Here is a 23,189-nt window from a genome sequence, read left to right as displayed (position 1 = left end):
GATGAAAAATATACGTCAAAATAAGTCCGCAAATGTATAAACTGACTAATTCTATGCAACTTTTGATTTATAGAGTTTTTCACAAAGTCAATACTTTTTGAGTTACTTGCAAGTGAAAATGTTAATTTTTCAACAGAAAAGCTAATTTTTAAACAGTTTTTCGCAAATAACTCATAAAATAAGTATTGTAGCGGTTATTTACTGTGTAATTACTTCTAATTACAATAAAACCAGCGGTTCGTAATTTATATACGACTTTATTTTTATTTATACAAGTTTACTTTACAAACTTTAGCTTAAGACTAACTCTATTTACAAATATGTCCTATTTATATATGCGATACAGATATTCCAGAAATATCTATATATCTCCAGCTATGTCCATGTGACTCGACCGCTTGGACGTCATCGGCGCTGCATCGGCGTATCTCGAAACATCGATAGTGTTCTGTCTGTCCGGAGACGGGAGCTGGTATACGAGGGTAGGTCAATAATTATTTTGTTACACTGCTCCCCTCTTAAGATCTGAGCGTCCCGATCAGCAACTCTAGATGGCCCAGGATGGCGGAATCTACAGGATTCTCCAGCTCTGCATACACCCCTAGAAAAGAAGTAACAGTCTACTGTCTTTGAAGTGTATGACATCTTCGGGTTCATGCAACACACAGTAATCCGTACGCCAGTTTCTCTGAAGATCACTTCCAGCATGCTTCTCACAATCTTCCAATCCAGATTTTCTACTGCATGGCCAATTTTTGGTAAAGCCAAATCTTTGATGTCATAATTACAGACCATTTTCTTCAAATTAGTTAGAGCACGCCATATGTTCTCGTAGCTTGGCGTGTCCGTATAAGACTTCCTGGTCACTATATACAGCAAAGATCGAGGACCATCTTCCAATCGCAATACTCTTCCAATTTTAGGTTGTTGATTCCTTAACTCGTCCAGGCGGCCGAACTTTCTATTGAATACGGACGAGATTCCTTTAGTCATCTCGAGGTCTTGTGCAACACAGTGGGCTAGAGAGACGTTTTCTGGAACACCAAACAGATCTTGCTGAACTTCTGTGGTCACGCCGAATCTAGCACTCTTTCTTTCTGCGTAATTTGACATAAATTCCTTAAAACTTGGCTGTGGTGCATCTTTCATCTCCTGTTGGAGGACTCGGGCTTCCTCTGTTTCATTTGAGCCAGCATATGGTGCAAGACGATTTATGTGAATAACTTTTGGTTTACCGTTTGGTAACTTCTTAATTCTGTATATTACGTCATTTATTTTCTTCTTAACTTCATACGGACCTTCCCATTGTCTTTTCAGTTTAGGACACAGGCCTCGACGACGTTGTGGATTATAAAGCCAGACAAGATCACCTACTTCGAAGCTTTCATTCTTGCAGCGAGAATCATATTGATCTTTCATTCTGTCACTGGCTATCTGGATGTGTTGTCGGGCAAGTTCATGAATGTTGTTCATTCGTAACTTCAGGCGGTCTACGTATTCTTCGCCTGCAACATATTCCTCGGAAGGTCTGCAGCCAAACTCTAGGTCGCAGGGCAAACGAACTTCACGACCCAACATCAGGCAGGTTGGTGTTTGACCTGTAGTTTCATTCACGGCCGAGCGGTAGGCCATCAGGAATAAATGAATGTGTTGGTCCCAATCTCGCTGATGTTCAGATACAACTTTAGACAAGTGTTTACCCATCGTTCGGTTCATCCTCTCGACCATTCCATCTGATTGAGGATGCAGGGGTGTTGTTCTGGTCTTATTGGCACCAATCAATTTACAAACGTTTTGGAAAAGAGCTGACTCAAAGTTTCGCCCTTGGTCGGAGTGGATCTCCAAGGGAACACCAAATCGGCTGAAGAATTCTTTAACAAGTACCTCTGCAACGGTAGCAGCTTCTTGATTCGGTAATGCATAGGCCTCGGTCCATTTCGTAAAATAGTCCATGGCTACCAGAATGTATTTATTTCCAGCATCGGTTTCTGGAAATGGACCTGCAATGTCGATTGCTACTCTTTCCATAGGACTTCCAACATTGTACTGTCTCATGGGTGCTCTCTTTTTACCAACTGGCCATTACCGGATGCACACAGTTCACATTTCCGGCACCATCTTCTTACATCATCTTTACAGTTCACCCAATAGAACCGTTCTCGAACCTTTTGCAGAGTCTTCGTAATACCAAAGTGTCCACCTGATGTACCGTCATGCAACTGACGCAATACTTCTGACACTTTACTTTTAGGTACAATCAACTGAAGCTTAGATTCTGTACCATCATCGTTCTCAAAGGTTCTGTACAGAAGATCATCTTTTAGTATCAGGCAATTCCATTGGCTCCAGTAGGCCTTGACTTCCGGACTACATGCACTAATGTTTTGCCAACTAGGTCTCTCACCTCGACGCATCCAATCCAATACTCTTTTTATACATGGATCGTCTTCTTGGGCTTCTTGTAACTGTTGTGGCTGCCATTGCTCATTAACGACGGTGGTTCGTCTCACGGGGCAAAATCGTTCCTCTAATTTGGCACAGTGATTACAATTTGCACTGCATGGTCGTCTCGAAAGGGCATCAGCATTTGAATGAACTCTTCCGGCCCTGTGTTCTATCTCATAATCATATTCTTGAAGTCGTTCTAACCATCTTGCCATCTGGCCCTCTGGATTACGGAATTGTATGAGCCATTTTAGAGCAGCGTGATCTGTTCGAAGAAGGAACTTTCTGCCGTACAAGTATTTATGGAAATGTTCGCAAGCCTTCACTACACCCAGCAGTTCTCTTCTGGTAACGCAATAGTTTCTTTCTGGTTTCGACAGGACTTTGCTGAAATAAGCGATGACTTTTTCCTGTCCATCCTGGATTTGTGAGAGAACAGCTCCTATGGCACTGTTGCTAGCATCGGTATCCAAAACAAATTTTCCTGCCTGTCCCGGGTAGCTTAATATCGGTGCACTGATCAGAGCCCTTTGTAGTTGTTCGAAAGCTTTTTGACACTCCTCACTCCATGTATATTCTTTGCCCTCCTCCGTCAACTTTGTTAGGGGCTTGGAGATATTGGCAAATCCTTTGACAAATCGTCGGTAATATGTACATAGGCCAAGGAAACTTCTAATTTCATGTTTATCTTTTGGTACTGGCCAATCTTTAATTGCATCAATCTTTTCAGGATCAGCTGTTACACCATTACTCGATACAATATGTCCTAAGTACTTAACTTCTCGTCGAAACATGTGACATTTCTTCGGACTTAACTTCAAGTTCGCTGCCCTCAATCGTTGAAAGACGTCTATTAGATTCTTGGCATGTTCATCAAAGGACCTTCCAACCACAATTACATCATCCAAGTAAACCAGGCATGTTTTCCATGTTAGACCTCTTAAAACTGCCTCCATTAATCTTTCAAATGTGGCAGGGGCATTACATAAACCAAACGGCATAGCCGTAAACTGCCAAAGCCCTGATCCTATCGAAAATGCGGTTTTCTCCCGATCGGCTGGCTCCATGTCTACTTGCCAATATCCACTTTTTAAATCGAGTGTGGAAAACCAACGAGAACCGGAGAGAGTATCCAATGTATCGTCTATTCTGGGCAAAGGATAACTATCTTTTTTTGTTACCGCATTGAGCTGGCGGTAGTCGATACAAAAACGCGTTGAACCATCTTTCTTCTTTACCAGAACTACTGGTGATGTCCATGGACTGTTCGATGGTTCAATTACCCCTTGTTTGTCCATATCCTTGATAATCTCTTCGGCTTCATCTCTTTTCGCAAATGGAAGTCGTCTAGGCCGTTGTCTGATTGGCTGAGCGTCTCCGGTATTTATTTTATGCGTTACTATGCTTGTTTTTCCCTTATCCTTCGTGTCAATAGCAAAAACATCTTGATACTCTATCAGCATAGATGTCACTTTTTCCGTTCGTTCATGATCAAGATCTTGGCATCTTTCAATGATCATCTCAACAAGCTCCTTTGGATACTTCGCCTTCGATGATTTCTCATTGGTATTCACAGAGCAAATTGAAGCCACGGGAACACACTGCCCGATCAAAGCTCCTCTACTTAACTTGATAGCAGTTTCCCTTAAATTCATAACTCTTACAGGAATCGCATCTCGAACTTTTACCAAAGTTTTCGCCGTTAGGAGTTCGACATTATCCACATCTTCGACCATCCTTAAACTTCCCTCTCGGCAGTGTCCATCAAGCATGGTCATCAGAATTTTCTCACTATTACCGGGTATGGTTACGTCGCATGTAGTAAGTAAGCGGATGACATCTTCTTTGTCGTCGTGAAAGGGCAACTCTTCACCATTGATCTTGAGAACTCCATTTTGAACATCCAATATTGCCCCCACTTTCCTTAGTACGTCCATCCCCAATATGAATTCGTCGGAGATCTCGGCAATTAATACTTGATGTTCAACTGTGGTCTGGCCAATGGATACTGACATATTAGCCTCGCCATATGTATTAATTAGCTCACCAGTCGCTGTTCTAAGCTTTACTGTTGCAGGTGATAATTTATTATGGTCTCGTACTACATCTGGACGTGCGATAGTTCTCGTTGCACCTGTATCCACCAAAAATGATCTACATCTATTACTGATACGACCTTCGATGTATAAGTTGTGGATTCCACCGGAGGACGTAAGGTTGACAGTTACTATGGGGGCTCTAGTTCTCGAGGTCGGCAGTTGCCCCTTGGTGTCGACCCGCTCTAGTTTTCCGACGGCTGTACGATCTTCTTACAATTACGACGAATGTGGCCTACGTCTCCACAATTCCAACATCTAGGCTCGCGTCTCTTTGGCATCTGATTACTTAATACTCTCCGTATAATTTCCTCCAGACGTTCATCGTTGTGTTCGTCACTTTCTTCAATGGTTCTTACTCTATGGCCTCGTGAAGTTTGACTAGCCGTTTCGTGTTCCAATGCAATAGCAAGTGCTTCATCTAAAACTTTCGGTCTTGCTAGTCGTAAAGCTTTCTGTAGTTCATTATCTTTCAGCCCATTGACGAAGGTATCTACTGCAATTTCTTCTAAAACGCTGTCTGGCACCTCTGGATAAGCCAACCGCACCACACGAGCCACATCTGCTTCAAATTCTTGCAGATTCTCACTTGCTCGTTGACTTCTACTTCGCAGTTGTGCTTTGTATACTTGTTGTAGATGGGCATCTCCATAGCGTTTTTCTAGACGAGTGAACAAGGTCTGGTAACAATTTTCTTGACCCTTGGGAATTGACCTTAATATATCTGCAGCATCACCTCGTAAAGCAGCAGTCAAGGAAACAGCCTTTTCTTGTTCGGTCCAATGATTGGCGGTCGCAATAGCTTCAAACTGTCTAAGATATATGGACCAAGAGGACTTTCCATCAAATGGTGGTAATTTGAATCTCATATTATGCGACGTTTCGTCTCTCGGTAGTTCATCTTTCACTAAAGGATCTAACGTTGCTGCATTAACTGATGGTTGTACTTTTGTATCGGTTATCCTGCTCTCTAGCTGTTTGATCTTTTCTTCTAACATTTCTTTACTGTCGTCTACGCTTTTCTGTATCTTATCGAATGTTCTAGAAACCTCTTCAAATTTCTCGTCGTTCTGTCTACAAACGTCTTTAATTACTTGAGAAACACTTTCAAATTTCTCGTTGCTCTGTCTACAAACTTCTTTAATTACTTGAGAAGTCTCGTCAAATTTTTTAGCAACGTTCTCGAATTTCTCGTCGCTTTTTCTACTAACTTCTTCAAGTTTCTCGTTGTTCTTTATAGAAGTTTCATCGATCTTTTGAGAAATGGTTTCGAATTTCTCCTTGTTTTGACTACATACGTCTTTAATTATTTGAGAAGTCTCATCGAATCTTTTAGCAACATTTTCGAATTTATCGTCGCTTTTTCTACAAGTTTCATTGATCGTTTCAGAAACAGTTTTTAATTTCGATAAGATTACTTGTTCTGCTGACTGGAAGTGGAACGTCTCTGGGTCATCTCCGTTCTTCGTGAGGACATCCTTGAGTCGTGCTTGTAGGACTATCTTGCACCCACTGCTGTCTAATTCGTACTCTTCTAATTGTTCACGGAGCTGTTTTATGGTCAGTTCTTGTAGCAACATCTTTGGTCCGCACACACGTACTTTTCAAAATGTCTAAGTCTTTCCGAATACCGAACAATCAACGCACTTCAATTATTCCCGACGAATAAAGTTCAAAAGTCTTTCCGAATACCGAACAATTAACGCACTCCGATTATTCCCGACGAATAAAGTTCAAAAGTCTTTTTTTCACTTTTCATTTATTTACACTCCACACCGTTAACACCACTGTAGCGGTTATTTACTGTGTAATTACTTCTAATTACAATAAAACCAGCGGTTCGTAATTTATATACGACTTTATTTTTATTTATACAAGTTTACTTTACAAACTTTAGCTTAAGACTAACTCTATTTACAAATATGTCCTATTTATATATGCGATACAGATATTCCAGAAATATCTATATATCTCCAGCTATGTCCATGTGACTCGACCGCTTGGACGTCATCGGCGCTGCATCGGCGTATCTCGAAACATCGATAGTGTTCTGTCTGTCCGGAGACGGGAGCTGGTATACGAGGGTAGGTCAATAATTATTTTGTTACAGTATTTTATCGAAAAAATATTGTAACAAAAGAGAAATCTTGGACGACCGCCGTATAACAGTAAACACCTCGAGAATGACGTCATCGAATGATCTAGGCCTCGGCGGAAAGGAGGGGGGACTTCTCGAACGTACGATCCGTAGGCGGAACACGCTGATAGCTAGAGATGGGCGTCGATTGTTCCAGAATAACAACTGGGTATAAATACCAGCATATTTGTAAATACAGTTTAGTCTTAAGCTAAAGTTTGTAAAGTAAACTTGTATAAATAAATAATAAAGTCGTAAATAAATACGAACCGCTAGTTTTATTGTAATTATAAGTAATTACAATAGTCACGTTACAGTTGGTGTCGGTGTTCGGTTAACTTAGTGCGATATAAATAAGTGAATTACAGAGAGACTTTAAAAGACTTTTGGACTTTATTCGTCGGGAATAGTTAAAGTGCGTTGATTGTTCGGTATTCGGAAAGACTGTTAAAAGACATTTTGGAAAGTACGTGTGTGCCGACCAAAGATGTTGCTACAAGAACTTACAGTAAAACAGCTCCGTGAACAGCTAGAGGAACGGGATCTGGACAGCAGTGGGCTCAAGATAGTCCTACAAGCACGACTCAAGGATGTCCTCACGAAGAACGGAGATGACCCAGAGACGTTCCACTTCCAGCCAGCAGAACAAGTAATCTTATCGAAATTAAAAACTGTTTCTGAAACGATCGATGAAACTTCTAGAAAAAGCGACGAGAAATTTGAAAGTGTTTCTCAAAAGATCGACGAAACTTCTAGAAAAAGCGACGAGAAATTCGAGAACGTTGCTAAAAAATTTGAAAGTGTTTCTCAAGTAATTAAAGACGTTTGTAGACAGAACGACGAGAAATTTGAAGAAGTTTCTAGAACATTCGATAAGATGCAGAAAAGTGTAGAGACCGTAGAAGAAAAGATCAAACAGCTAGAGAGCAGGATAACCGATACAAAAGTACAACCATCAGTTAATGCAGCAGCGTTAGATCCTTTAGTGAAAGATGAACTACCGAGAGACGAAACGTCGCATAATATGAGATTCAAATTACCACCATTTGATGGAAAGTCCTCTTGGTCCATATATCTTAGACAGTTTGAAGCTATTGCGACCGCCAGTCATTGGACCGAACAAGAAAAGGCTGTTTCCTTGACTGCTGCTTTACGAGGTGATGCTGCAGATATATTAAGGTCAATTGCCAAGGGTCAAGAAAATTGTTACCAGACCTTGTTCACTCGTCTAGAAAAACGCTATGGAGATGCCCATCTACAACAAGTATACAAAGCACAACTGCGAAGTAGAAGTCAACGAGCAAGTGAGAATCTGCAAGAATTTGAAGCAGATGTGGCTCGTGTGGTGCGGTTGGCTTATCCAGAGGTGCCAGACAGCGTTTTAGAAGAAATTGCAGTAGATACCTTCGTCAATGGGCTGAAAGATAATGAACTACAGAAAGCTTTACGACTAGCAAGACCGAAAGTTTTAGATGAAGCACTTGCTATTGCATTGGAACACGAAACGGCTAGTCAAACTTCACGAGGCCATCGAGTAATAACCGTGGAAAAAGGCGATAAGAGAAAAGATGAACGTTTGGTGGAAATGGTACGGAGGGTGATTCGTGACACGATGCCGAAGAGACGCATGAAGAGGGCTGGAAGAGTTGGTTCAAATACAGATGCTTCCTCGATACGGCCATGCAGTGAAAGTTGTAATCACCGGCTTAAAGTAGATGAACAGCTTTGCCCTGTGAGACGAACTACCGTCGTTAATGAGCAATGGCAGCCACAACAGTTACAAGAAGCCCAAGAAGACGATCCATGTATAAAAAGAGTATTGGATTGGATGCGTCGAGGTGAGAGACCTAGTTGGCAAAACATTAGTGCATGTAGTCCGGAAGTCAAGGCCTACTGGAGCCAATGGAATTGCCTGATACTAAAAGATGATCTTCTGTACAGAACCTTTGAGAACGATGATGGTACAGAATCTAAGCTTCAGTTGATTGTACCTAAAAGTAAAGTGTCAGAAGTATTGCGTCAGTTGCATGACGGTACATCAGGTGGACACTTTGGTATTACGAAGACTCTGCAAAAGGTTCGAGAACGGTTCTATTGGGTGAACTGTAAAGATGATGTAAGAAGATGGTGCCAGAAATGTGAACTGTGTGCATCCGGTAATGGTCCAGTTGGTAAAAAGAGAGCACCCATGAGACAGTACAATGTTGGCAGTCCTATGGAAAGAGTAGCAATCGACATTGCAGGTCCATTTCCAGAAACTGATGCTGGAAATAAATACATCCTGGTAGCCATGGATTATTTTACGAAATGGACCGAGGCCTATGCATTACCAAATCAAGAAGCTGCTACCGTTGCAGAGGTACTTGTTAAAGAATTCTTCAGCCGATTTGGTGTTCCCTTGGAGATCCACTCCGAGCAAGGGCGAAACTTTGAGTCAGCTCTTTTCCAAAACGTTTGTAAATTGATTGGTGTCAATAAGACCAGAACAACACCCCTGCATCCTCAATCAGATGGGATGGTCGAGAGGATGAACCGAACGATGTGTAAACACTTGTCCAAAGTTGTATCTGAAAATCAGCGAGATTGGGACCAACACATTCATTTATTCCTGATGGCCTACCGCTCGGCCGTAAATGAAACTACAGGTCAAACACCAACCTGCCTGATGTTGGGTCGTGAAGTCCGTTTGCCCTGCGACCTAGAGTTTGGCTGCAGACCTTCCGAGGAACATGTGGCAGGCGAAGAATACGTCGACCGCCTGAAGTTACGAATGAACAACATTCATGAATTTGCCCGACAACACATCCAGATAGCCAGTGACAGAATGAAAGATCAATATGATTCTCGATGCAAGATTGAAAGCTTCGAAATAGGTGATCTTGTCTGGCTTTATAATCCACAACGTCGTCGCGGCTTGTGTCCTAAACTACAAAGACAATGGGAAGGTCCATATGAAGTTAAGAAGAAAATAAATGACGTAATATACAGAATTAAGAAGTTGCCAAACGGTAAACCAAAAGTTATTCACATAAATCGTCTCGCACCATATGCTGGCTCAAATGAAACAGAGGAAGCCCGAGTCCTCCAACAGGAGATGAAAGATGCACCACAGCCAAGTTTTAAGGAATTTATGTCAAATTACGCAGACAGAAAGAGTGCTAGATTCGGCGTGACCACAGAAGTTCAGCAAGATCTGTTTGGTGTTCCAGAAAACGTCTCTCTAGCCCACTGTGTTGCCCAAGACCTCGAGATGACTAAAGGAATCTCGTCCGTATTCAATAGAAAGTTCGGCCGCCTGGACGAGTTAAGGAATCAACAACCTAAAATTGGAAGAGTATTGCGATTGGAAGATGGTCCTCGATCTTTGCTGTATATAGTGACCAGGAAGTCTTATACGGACACGCCAAGCTACGAGAACATATGGCGTGCTCTAACTAATTTGAAGAAAATCGTGTGTAATTATGACATCAAAGATTTGGCTATACCAAAAATAGGCCATGCAGTAGAAAGTCTGGATTGGAAGATTGTGAGAAGCATGCTTGAAGTGATCTTCAGAGAAGCTGGCGTACGAATTACTGTGTGTTGCATGAACCCGAAGATGTCATACCCTTCAAAGACAGTAGACTGCTATTTCTTCTTGAAGGGTGTATGCAGAGCTGGAGAGTCGTGTAGATTCCGCCATCCTGGGCCTTCATCTAGAGTTGCTGATCGGGACGCTCAGATCTTAAGAGGGGAGCAGTGTAACAAGAGAGAAATCTTGGACGACCGCCGTATAACAGTAAACACCTCGAGAATGACGTCATCGAATGATCTAGGCCTCGGCGGAAAGGAGGGGGGACTTCTCGAACGTACGATCCGTAGGCGGAACACGCTGATAGCTAGAGATGGGCGTCGATTGTTCCAGAATAACAACTGGGTATAAATACGAGCATATTTGTAAATACAGTTTAGTCTTAAGCTAAAGTTTGTAAAGTAAACTTGTATAAATAAATAATAAAGTCGTAAATAAATACGAACCGCTAGTTTTATTGTAATTATAAGTAATTACAATAGTCACGTTACAATATTATTGGCAAAAGTACGGTTTACTGTAACAAGACCGAAATCATTAGACCGAAAGCAGTAGACCGAACTCATTAGACTGAAAAGCACTTTACCGAAACCTCACTAGACCGAACAGCATTAGACCGAAAAGCAGGAGACCGAAAAGCATTATATTGGTAGGGGAGCCCAAGCGGGGATTTTTGCAGTTACTCGAGCGCGTCAGATTATCACATGGGGAGAAATTTGGTACCCTGCAGATGTACCTCTACCATATATTAACTCTTAACACAGGCGCGTTCGTTAAGGGACCCCAAAAAAAAATTTATCCTTAAAAATACTCGAAATTATCAGATTAAGATAAGGTAAGTTAAGTACATGCAAAAGAGTATATATTTAAAAAATCTGACGATTTGAGCGGGGCGTAAGGAAATGGGAGAATCAAAAAGTTTCACAAAAAAAGCGAATATTTCGCGAAATGAACGTCAGATCGAAAAACTAAAAACTACGTGTTCAATATTTTTCAAAAATCTATCGAAAGATGCCAAACACCACCCCCCACGGAGTGGGGTGGGGGGTTAATTTAAAATTTTAAATACAAATCCCGCGATATTACGCAAAACAAACATCAGATCAAAAAACTGCAAACTACACTTATTCAATATTTTTAAAAAATCTATCGAATGGTACCAAAGACGATCCCCATGGAGGTGAGGTGGGGGGTTACTTTAAAATCTTAAATAGAAGCCCCCATTTTTTATTGCAGATTTAGATTAGTTGCGTAAAAATAAGCAACTTTTTTTTGAAACATATTTTCGAATTATGGATAGATGGCGCTATAATCGAAAAAAATGATTGTTGGAAATGGAAAACTAAATTAAAAATCGAAAGTCCCCACTAAAATGGAAAATTTTACTTAACTGTTTTTGGTTTTAGGACCTAATAATCACAACCCAATAGGTCCCCAGAGCGCTCGAGTGACTGCACATGTAGCATACTTTCCTTCCCTACTATTAAAATGCCCAATTGGTGATAAACGCATTCTTATTTTTGTATGAGAATTTAATGAAATTATAACAAATCAATTGAAAGTTCTGCCCGACAAAATACATGCAACGTTTTCGTAGTCTAACGTTCCAAATTTTTAACCTGTTCCACAATTAAAACTTTTCGTGTTCCAGTGTTCCCATACATCAGAGTTTCTCCGACTATAAGCTTATCGACACCGTTAACATATTAACAAATGCCGTTCAGCTTGCTATTAATCAACTTTTTTTTTTGGTACGCGGGATCCAGGTCTATTATTAGAAACAGTTAAAATGGTGTTAACGTCACTCTACCCTTAATTTATTTTTACCTTCACTAATTTGTTTAACTGATAAAAATTATTTCACATCAGACTGTACAGAGTAACAATTTACACAGTCTATATACAAAATAATTAAAAAAAATACAATATACAAAAAGACATACAAGATCTTAGCATAATTACTGCAATCTTTTTTAATTTATGTACCATTTCGGTCTAATGCTGTTAGGTCTAGTGAGGATTCGGTAAAGTGCTTTTCGGTCTAGTGAGTTCGGTCTACTGCTTTCGGTCTAATGATTTCGGTCTAGTTGTCGTGTACCCAAAAATACATCTTCTAAAAAAACGAAGTAGTCTGCAGACCCACCAGAATTTCAGAAAGCATAAAATTACAAATAATACTTAATGCATCTATCTAATATTTGTTGAATATTGCATTGTCATCCAGTTCTGAGCTGTTCTGAAATTTCAGATCTCCATCTGGTCGGGAAGTATGTTTATTATCAATTATAAAATGTTTCCCAGACAAAGTGATAAAGAGACAGACAAAGAACAGTATATTTATATAAAAACGTGGTAAAATGACTGACATATTTTAGACTAATAGTATTTCTGAATAGGATAGATTTATGGACTCAAAAAATGTGATTTCCATAAACTTTAATTAGAATTTAACCCGGCATTGGTCGCTATATGAGATTTTTTTCACGGTTTCAGAATATTGCACCAAACTTTTTCCCTGAAAAATTACACATGCTGTATCTTCTTCTAGTCTCCTAATTATACTTCCTCAACAATCGAATAGTTTGGTCTGCTGAGATGGTGGTTCAGTTGACTTAGTATGGCCGGATTGTTAAGTCAGTGCGCTTCACGTGAGACATTCTCTCATCGCGCGACTACCGTGTATAATATTATTTAGAATTTGTAAACTAAACTATTTGTAAACTAACATCTAAAATATCAGAAGCCTTTTGAGTCTAATAAACGTAGTTTATGCATATTCGTCGATCTCTCTAAGGGGTTTGACACGATATCTCACGAGATCTTCTTGAAAAAACTTGAGAAGTATGGTCTGAGAGGACGGGTTTTGACATTACTAAAAAGTTCCTTAACTGACAGAAAACAATTTTTAGAAATTGATGGTGTCAAAAGTGATCCTAAAGTAATTAGTTATGGCGTACCGCAAGGGCCCGTATTAGGGCCTCTACTTCTTACACTCTATGTTAATGATATGCTCAAACTAAAAACTGTTGCAAGCATAATTAGTTTTGCTGATGACACTGCAATTTTTTATAAGGCCGATAATTGAGAAGACCTTAAAATTATAGCAAGACAATTATAAAATATTACAAATTATAGCAACAAGACTTCAAAATTATAAAAACATGGTTGCAAATAAACAAACTCACATTAAATTATGAAAAAACTAAATATATACCTTTTGCAGTATTTAAAAATTCTCTGCCAACTTTTAGTTCATTAAAAATAAATAAAAGACAACAAATATTTAAAGCAGAGTACATAAAATATTTAGGAGTTATAATTGACAGGCACCTTAAAACGGGACTTCCAAATAAAAAATATTATAAGAAAAATACGAGGACTGCTACCAAAATTTCGCTATTTAAAAGAGTTTTTGGATGTTGAACAGCTTAAAATGCTTTACCTGTCTCTAGTACAATCTCATCTTGTATATGGGATTTTAGGATGTGGTGGAGTAGCTGATTGCCATCTGATGACCCTTCAAAATACTCAGAAATGGTTTCTTAAACTAATATATGAAAAACGAAAGACATATCCCTCAGACCAACTTTTTCCTGAAACTCAGGTTATTGATCGGCAATTGTATTGCTTAGAGAGCTACTTAAAAATATTCATAAAGATAAATTTCCTCTTAAAAATAAAGTGTGAAATTATGAAACAAGAAGAAAATTGAATGTCGAATGTCTTCACACTTTAAAAACAATCACGCAACGGTCAATTACATATTTTGCTCCAAGAGTATACAATCAATTGACTATAAATTTTAAAAATATCGAAAAATTTTATTTGTATAAAAAATTAGTTACTGCTTGGGTAAAAGAAAAAAGGGAGTTGTGTAACAATTTAATAAATTTAAATTACTTATACTAGATAAAAAAACAGAAATTTGATTAGAAACAGTAAAAATAAAATAATGATTTGTAAAAAAAAACAATAAACATACACCTGTCAATATTAGACAGATCAAGTCAACAAACATGTTTATGTTTTAAGACTTTTTTTACATTTATTTTATTGTAAGTAAACTGAAATAATTGTAAATTATTGTAATAACTATTGATTTGAATAAACGTATATTATCCCAGATTTAGCCATACGGCCCACACTCCCTCTAACGGGGAAAATTCACTCATCCCAGATACCTAGGGTATCAAAAGGATTGAGCTCTGGTGAGACTCTTTCCGTGTTATCGAGCCCTAGGTGACTTGGTATGCCGGAGTATCTCCCAAAAATTTTCGTACGCATCTGGAAGTAGAGAGTAGCACAGCTTTCTGCATAGTGTTGTAAAGATGTTCATTTAGACCCAGCTTTTTGATATTTTCTATGAGGTTCTTCGGAATGACTCGAGTAGTAGAAAGAATAATAGGTATTGTGTGGGTACTTTCCATTCTCTATTGTCTCCTTATTTGTATTTCATTCAAGATCTCTATACTTGGCGATCTTTTCGTTGTGCTTAACACGCAGATTATTTTTGTTAGGTATTGCCACCTCTATTAATGTTGTTTGTCTAGTAAGTTTATTAACTAGTATGAGATCCGGTCTATTGTGTGCCACTGTTTGGTCTGTGAGCACAGTGCGATCCCAGTATAGCTTGTAGTTGTCATTTTCAAGCATTCTATCAGGGACGTATTGATAATAAGGGAGATGGTCGGTTTGGAGAAGTCCAAGTTTGCTAGCTAGTTCTTGGTGAAGAATCTTTCCTACTGAGTCGTGGCGTTCTTTATAATCAGTTCCGACAAACGCATGGCAGCCCCCGGTTAGATGTTGGATGGATTCCTGGGCTTGACATCCATATCGGCATTTGTCGTTTTGGACTTGAGGATCTTTCACAATGTACTTCAGGTAATTTCTAGTTGGAATAACCTGATCCTGAATGGCAAGTAGGAAACCCTCTGTCTCGGGAAATATCTTTCCTGGTACCAACCAGTATTTCGACGCTCTATTGTCGACATATTGCTGGTTAACCTCATTGAGATGCCGCCCATGCAGGGGTTGCCCAACCAGATGTTCATTTTTTCTTGCTTAGATAGGTGATTTATGCGCATTTCTTGTTCCTTCAGTTTAAGCGGCGTTGAGTCATCTACCGCGCAGATTGCACGATGTAAAGTAGATGTTTCAGCCTGCGCCTGAAAATAAGTTCTCAAGTTAGCAACTTGTTTATCTAATTGCTCATCTATGTCCATGAGTCCTCTTCCCCCTAGATACCGCGGTAATGTTGTTCTCTCTACTGCACTGCGAGGATGATGTTTTTGTGCCTTTGTGAGAAGTAGTGTTGCCCAAATGCAAGACCAAGACGAGACTTAAAGAGTCTTGGTCTTGGTCTTGCACCAATACACCTGGTCTTGGTCTTGGTCTTGGTATTGCACTCCCGGTCTTGGTCTTGGTCTTGGTCTTGCAGCAAGAGTCTTGCAAGTCTCGCAGTTGCCCACTAGCATATTACTATTTATTAAACGTTACTTTAGATCTTAGAACAACGTAATAGTATAGGTACATTTTCAGCTTGACTTAACATACATGTTGAGGCAGATAAACTTTCCTATTAAAAATATCTCCAGAACTAAAGACAACAGAATCATGAAAATTGGATTGGAGTGTTTTGAAGAGTGATCTATTTAATGAAAATATTTTATCTATTTCCTACTTCCAGTTATACCGAAAGTTGCCTATAACTTCGTTTTTTTAAATGGGACACCCTGTATATTTTTACATTTCTAAATTCTCTTCCATGTCTTCTTTCTGAAATATGAGGTTTTGTAATATCATATAGGGTAGTTTAAAAGATAATTACGTTTTCTTATTAATTTCGTAGCAGTTTTCACACCCTGTAGAATTGGTTATTTGACATCAAAAACTTTATTTATGTTCAAATGATTTTTAATATAGTCTACTATTGTTAAAAATTATTAGTGTAGCTAAATGTTGAATTTGGTATTCAGGGTTGGTCGAAACTCGGAATGAATAGTTTCTGAGTTTTCTTAAATTGAACGCCCTGTATTTTAGTATTGTAATGAAATGATATTTTATGGTACTTTTTTATTTATTAAGCATTCTCGATACCTAACTGCCTTAATTTGTGCTTAATTGTTAATCGAACTAACAATCTTAACTACGTAGGTATTTTGATAGCTCAACAATTATTGGTAATTTTTAGGATCAGTCTAGACTTCTAGACTAGACTCTAGATTAATATGTATCTATTTCCGAAAAATTATTTGTTATTGAATTATTTGCGAACATTTTATGTTCACGGCCAACCTAATAAAATTTCACATATTTTTTGTTGCAAATAATATTTGGCTTGAATCACCAATAACTCACAAACTAAAGCAGTTAGGTATAGGAAATGCTTAAGAAATAAAAAAGTACCATATTATATCATTACAATACTAAAATACAGGGTGCTCCATTTAAGCAAACTCAGAAAATACTCATTCCTAGTTTCGACCAACCCTGTATTCTAAAAGTAAAAAATTAGCTGTATGATGTATTCCACGAATATACGACTGTTTTGGATTATCGCGACGACGAATATTTTAGTATGCAACATAAGAAGTACGAAAGTATTTTGCTCTAATAATTACTCCAATAAACAACAATATAATTTGCAATTTTCTTTCGTCCTTCATATTTTGCACAGTAAAATATTCGTTGTCGCGATAATCCAAGAGAGTCGTACCTATATTCGTGGAATGGGGTATACTAACAATTCTTAACAATAGTAGATTATATGAAAAATCATCTGAACATAAATATAATTTTGGATGTCAAACTACTACAATTCTACAGGGTGTGAATATTTCTGCGAAATTAAGAAAAAAAGAATGTGTGTGTACTTTGTACGCACGTAAGAAGTTATACTTCTATTATATAATTTTAACGAAGTAATTGTATTCTATTTAAATATTAAACTAACTTTCTTATCTACCACTTTCAAAAATTTTTTATTAAAACAACTAAAAAAAATAAATCGTAGAGGATTGGAACCCGGGACGTTTCGAACTCTGACCGAACGCTCAACAACTAGACCACCGAGGTCATGTGATTGACACGTACGTTTCGGATATAATTAAGAGTGCAGCTGATCTCACTACTACCAACTTTGTTAAATTTCGAAACAGTAATTTCACTTTTATTTAATAATGGTACGGTAAACAATCCTCATTTTTTAATATGTTATTCCTTACAAAAATACCTTTAATTTAAGCACAAATAATTAAAAATCGTAAATTTGGGTCAAAAGTTATTAACTTTTTAAGAATTCCCATAAGAGCCCATGTTAAAACTTAACTTTGACCCTTAATAGTAATTAAACGGTACGGTAAAACATTTTTTTAAAAATCAAGTCTTAGTTTTTTGAAGTAAACTATAACATACTAAAATTTCATGCAAATCCTTAATTCTTTGCCGAAGGTGTAGAACGTCATTAAACTTGTGATATTTTGAAAATATCAAATTATTTTAATTTTGAATTGAAATGATTTAAGTGCACTTTACATCAACAATAAATTGAACACGAAATTGACAAAGTTATTCAAGGCCAAATTTGACGAGTACAAAATGTATGGTTTGTAAAAGAAAATGAAGGAATTTGATGAAATAGAACAATTGGATATGTTTTATTTTGTCAAATTTCTTTATTTTCTTTTTATTCACGGCAAAATTGGATGTAGAATTGTGTTTTGTATAAGCCAAATTTGACCTTGAATAACTTGTCAATTTCTTGTTCAATTATTGTTGATGTAAAGTGGACTTTAGAATTGAAAAAAAATACAACAAAACATATAGTAAGAAAACAATATATTAGGTGAATATTGATGGTAATCAAATTATATAAATAAAAGTATTACATTATTACATACTATGTATTTTGGCAGATCAAACAGGTAGGTTTATACCCATGATACATTAACAATTATTACTTACCTGTTGCTTTTAAAAACTATTTAAAAGTCACTACAATATTATAAACTGTTTTGTTTCTGTCCTCACAACAATAAAACTAATATATTATACATTTGTTTACCTTTACCTTTTCCTCCAAACCACAGCTGTCCTACAGCTGCCATATTGGACAATTTTTGACATGTCATTTGAACATCCAATCAGAACAAAGTTATAATGCGCGTATGCGCCTGGGTGATGCGTATGCGCCTGGTTTTAACATATAAAAATTCACCCTCATCGCGCGTAAAGAAGTATAACTTCAAAAATTTAATTCTCTTTTAAACTACCTTATATAACATTACAAAACATTTTAACAACGAAGACATCGAGGAGAATTTAAAAATGTAAGTAAAAATATAGAGGTTGTCCCATTCAAAAAAATGAAGTTATAAGCAACTTCCGATATAACCGGAGTAGGAAATAGATGAAAATATTTTCATTAAATAGATCACTCTTTAAAACCCCTTCGTTCCAATTTTCACGATTCTGTTTCTGTTCCTTTAGTTACAAAACCAACCAAATTAATAAATGTATAAACAACTCACATCGGGTGGGGTTTGAACTCACGATCTAAATCTAAACTATCCCTGCCTATAGGTACTCTCACTAACTGAGCTATCTACGATGTCCCACGGGAGTCAGTCTGTTTCTTAATAAACATTTGCACTTAATAACCTTACATGTGCTAAAAACATGGTTAAACACACAAAAAATCCAATAAATGGCATAAACTTGACTGTATTAAAGAACATTATTGTCTAGAATGATATTTTGTTTGACCCATTGATATAATTGCACACTCTGCAAAAAGTTTATATATCTACGATAGTCTTTAGTATTTAAACTGATAAGGAAAAACAATCAAGTGGGTGTCGTATTATATCAGCTTTGGTGACATCATAACAAGTTTCAAAAGGATATTTATTACTGTCGGTGTCAAAACACAAGATTATTTTATGAAAGGACCAGACATCAAAATCCAGACAATGACAATGAATTTCAGAGCGAAGGCGTCGTCTGCTATATAAGAAAGAATGTATTATAAAATATTTTATTTTTACATTGTACAAATTTATTATGACCTCTGAGTACGTGTCAAATAAATGAGGGGCTCGGTAGTAAACAATGATAAGGGACAAATTTTGATTTTTCGCGAAATAGTATGTAAAAGATGGCAAGGGACATGGCAAAGCAGACAATTTTACTTAGTTATCCTCCTAATAATAGATCGAGCCAGATTAATTTCCTAAAATTTGGTAAGGGACATGCATAAGCATGAAAATAATGTTATGTGTCCATGATAATGCATGTTGTTCAAATCTAAATGGATTTTTTGCTGTTAACAGTGACAATTCTGAGAGCTACGATGATTGCAACTCAGATAAAGATCCTAAATTTCAAGTATTTAGTGAAGCTTGGTCAAGTTTCTCTAAAGAAGACAATTTCTTTATATTCTTAGAATAAATGTTCGCCAGTAAAAAATGGTAAGGGATGTACAGTACAACCTTGTTTAACCGGACTAACTGGGCCGGAAGCGATCCGGTAAATCGAAAATCCGGATAATCCGGAAATATAATAAGGTTAATAAAACTACATGTGAAATGATAACGTACTATATTTACACCCTATATGATTTACGCCAGCATTAGTTTTTATTTACAAAAAAGTCATTGATCTTCCTTTGTTTTAATTTTGTGTGACGTTTCAATGCGGCACGATAACGTAAACGTTTCACAATCAAAATTATTTTTTTTTATTTTTTCATTCCGGATTGATCCGGATAATCCGGACATCCGGATGAACGAGGTCCGGATTAACGAGGTTGTACTGTACTTAACATTGTTTACATCCACGTTCACTTTGCATTAAAACTTAACATTTTTTACTTGCAAACATGAAAATAAATTCTCTCCAGAGCTATATTATTTTTATTTAAACGTTTTAGAAAACCTGAAAGATGTAAAATCATTTTGGGAATTGATTCCAGCTGTTTACCACAAATGGTATCTAAATTTAAAATGAATTCCTAGTACCTACCAAATTATGTTAAGTCAACACCACTTAACACGTTACGTTAAACTATTTCAAATATTTTAGGTAAACAATGTTAAGTTGTAGTTCATATTTTCATACTTTTCTCTAATTCATCATTATAAAAAAATATTTGGTTTTCCATATTTTGCCTACGTATTAACAACATATTCAGCTAGTTTTAACATGCTTCATACTCTTATATTTTTTAGTAAAAAATGTAAGAATATTTTTTTCAAAATTCAATATGTACTTCAAAACTCAAAACTTCTTTACTGTCCCTTACCATTTTTTACTGCCGGACCTCTCAAATATGTCAAGTGTTCTTTTAACACTCGTAAAGCGGTGCTTAGATTCTTACGTAAACAACGGTGCATTTGCACCACATCTGTATATCCATTTTTTTATATGTGAACGTCGGTAAAATTGATTTGAAAGATAATTATGACTTGTTTATTATAGTATGAAACATAATGTTACAAACAAAGTACCCATTTCTTCTTAAAAAAAATTATTCTCGTTGCAAGATAAACACATGAAATTTTTCACAGAGTGACCAACACAAAGTTTTTACACAAAATACAGTTATGTCGGGACTTTCGGTCTTTTTTCTTTGACATAAGTAACACCGACCTTGTCCCGTAGCTCTGTTAGCTCCAAGTGGAACATCATTTTTCTAAAAAATCACGTAAACCTAAAACTTTTTAGATGCTGCAATGGGTGTAATGTGTTTAGAATTGAATTTAATGCGAATAAAAAAATGGACAAAAATCAAAAAAAATTATTAAAAAAGATAGGTGAGAAAACGAGGTCTGGGGTGCGGCTGCACCCCGCACCGCCTTACGAGGGTTAATGTATATTTTGATTCGCTATGTATGTTTATTGTATTGTTCATAATGCGCATAAGTCCAATTTTCCAAATTTTTTTACCTTTTTTTGCGTCTCATAGTCTCTAAGCATTTACCCGAACTACTATATTCCCTAAAACGACATTCAATCCTAACTGCAAGACGCAAGAGTCTTGCAGGCTTAGTCTTGTTCTTGCTCAAGTCTTGCACGGTCAGTCTTGGTCTTGGTCTTGCTAAAATAAAGCGGTCTTGGTCTTGGTCTTGGTCTTGCGAAAATGCAAGAACAAGACCAAGACTGCAAGACCAAGACCGATTTTGGGCAACACTAGTGAGAAGTGTTCTTGCTTTCCGCTGAAGACCTTCTATATCCGTTTTTGACCACCTGATGAGTAGCTAAGCGCGGAAAATGCATATGTATTTAATGCCTTAAACAAATTTTTACTATTGAGATATGACCGATTAAGCTTTCTTACCCTTCGTAGAAACTCAGAAGTTAGTTCGGTTTTCATTTGTTTATGATCAATTTTCCGCGCTTGCTTTACACCGAGATATTTATACATGCCATTTTCACCCATGGCCTCAATGTTCTGGCCATCTTGCATATCGAAACCACCGGGCTGAACCTGTCCTCTGACTATATTTAAGATACGGCACTTGTCTAGACCGAAGTGCATACTAATATCATAAGAGAAGGTTTCGACAGTTTTTAGCATCTGGTCTAAGCGTTTTCTAGTGGAAGCCATTATTTTAAATCATCCATATACAACAAATGATTAAGCTTCGCTACAACAGTATTATTATTTTTGATGCTAAAGGCTGAGTCAGTGGAATTTAGTAGCTGAGATAGTGGGTTCAATGCTAGGCAGAACCAAAGTGGACTCAAGGAGTCCCCCTGGAAAAGCCCCCGGTTAATTGGGATGTCTTCAGTCTCGATATTTTTTTCACCAGGTATTTGAAGGTGAATTTTTGTCTTCCACTCAGTCATTATATGCTTTAAAAAGGTCACTATATTATCATCGACTTTATATATTTCCAATATATCTATAAGCCATTCATGCGGCACTGAATCAAACGCTTTCTTGTAATCAATAAAAGCAGTAAAGAGATTTCGTTTTTTGATATATGCCTGGTTAGAAATGACCGAGTCGATAATAAGTTGTTCTTTACAGCCCATGGAGTCCTTAGCGCATCCTTTCTGTTGAGGCTCTATGATATTGTTTAGAGCACAGTGTTGGTAGGTACGCCGGGCTACACTGGATGTGACCAATTTGTACAAAGTAGGTAGACAAGTAATTGGGCGGTACTTGGCTGGATCTTGGGTGTTATTTTGATCCTTCCGTATTAGATAAGTGGTTCCCTTTGTAAGGAATGATGGTATTTCCTGCGGATTAAAAATAACATAATTAATTAAAATTGACAATCGCTCATGAACACACCAAAGCTTCTTTAGCCAGAAGTTTTGAACTCCGTCCGGTCCAGGAGATTTCCAGTAGTGAAACTCTTTGATAGTATTTGAGACTTCTTCAGTGGTGAAGGGTTCGTATGGAATATTATTGTAATGTTGACAGTTGTTCGTCGTGTCTTCAATCTTGTTATTACTATTCTATATTGTAACATTACTTTAGTTTGTAATTGCAATATAAATCGTGTAAAGATAATTTTAGAACTTGCCCTGTTGCAGGACAATAAAGCAAAGGTACCTACTAGTACAAATATGAAATTTACATATGTATTAAAATTAACCCGGGAGCAGTCGCGCCGTGAGAAAAAATCTCACATTTTATCCTTTTCCGTGATAACTTGATGAAAAATCTTTCAACATTTCTTTCCACTCGTAAGTGCCTCGGGGAAGTTCGTAGTAATGCGTAGACATTTTTTTATTTTTTTTTTAAATTCTCTTTTGTGGAATTTATGACTTTGGTGAGAACTAATTTGCTGTAAAATTGTTAGAAATAGATATTTTTAACATAACAAGTAAATAAAGATATTATAAAATAGAAATTTGATTTAAATTCGTATTTAAATCTATATTGTGAGATTTTTTCTCTAAGCGCGACTACTTATGTTACAGAAGTGAA

At 37.2% G+C, this 23,189-nt stretch overlaps 1 protein-coding gene across 1 annotated transcript in view; it reads right to left on the bottom strand.

The window, feature by feature from the left end:
* LOC114337183 (ABC transporter F family member 4-like) overlaps positions 1–23,189 on the bottom strand; it is a 356,953-nt gene that overhangs the window by 312,240 nt on the left and 21,524 nt on the right. The gene's annotated exons all lie outside the window — the stretch shown is intronic.

Source organism: Diabrotica virgifera, chromosome 9, assembly GCF_917563875.1.
Source record: "Diabrotica virgifera virgifera chromosome 9, PGI_DIABVI_V3a".
Taxonomy (NCBI): Eukaryota; Metazoa; Arthropoda; class Insecta; order Coleoptera; family Chrysomelidae; genus Diabrotica; species Diabrotica virgifera.
The sequence above is the reverse complement of the archived record's forward strand: the minus strand, read 5'-3'. Positions and strand labels throughout refer to the sequence as shown.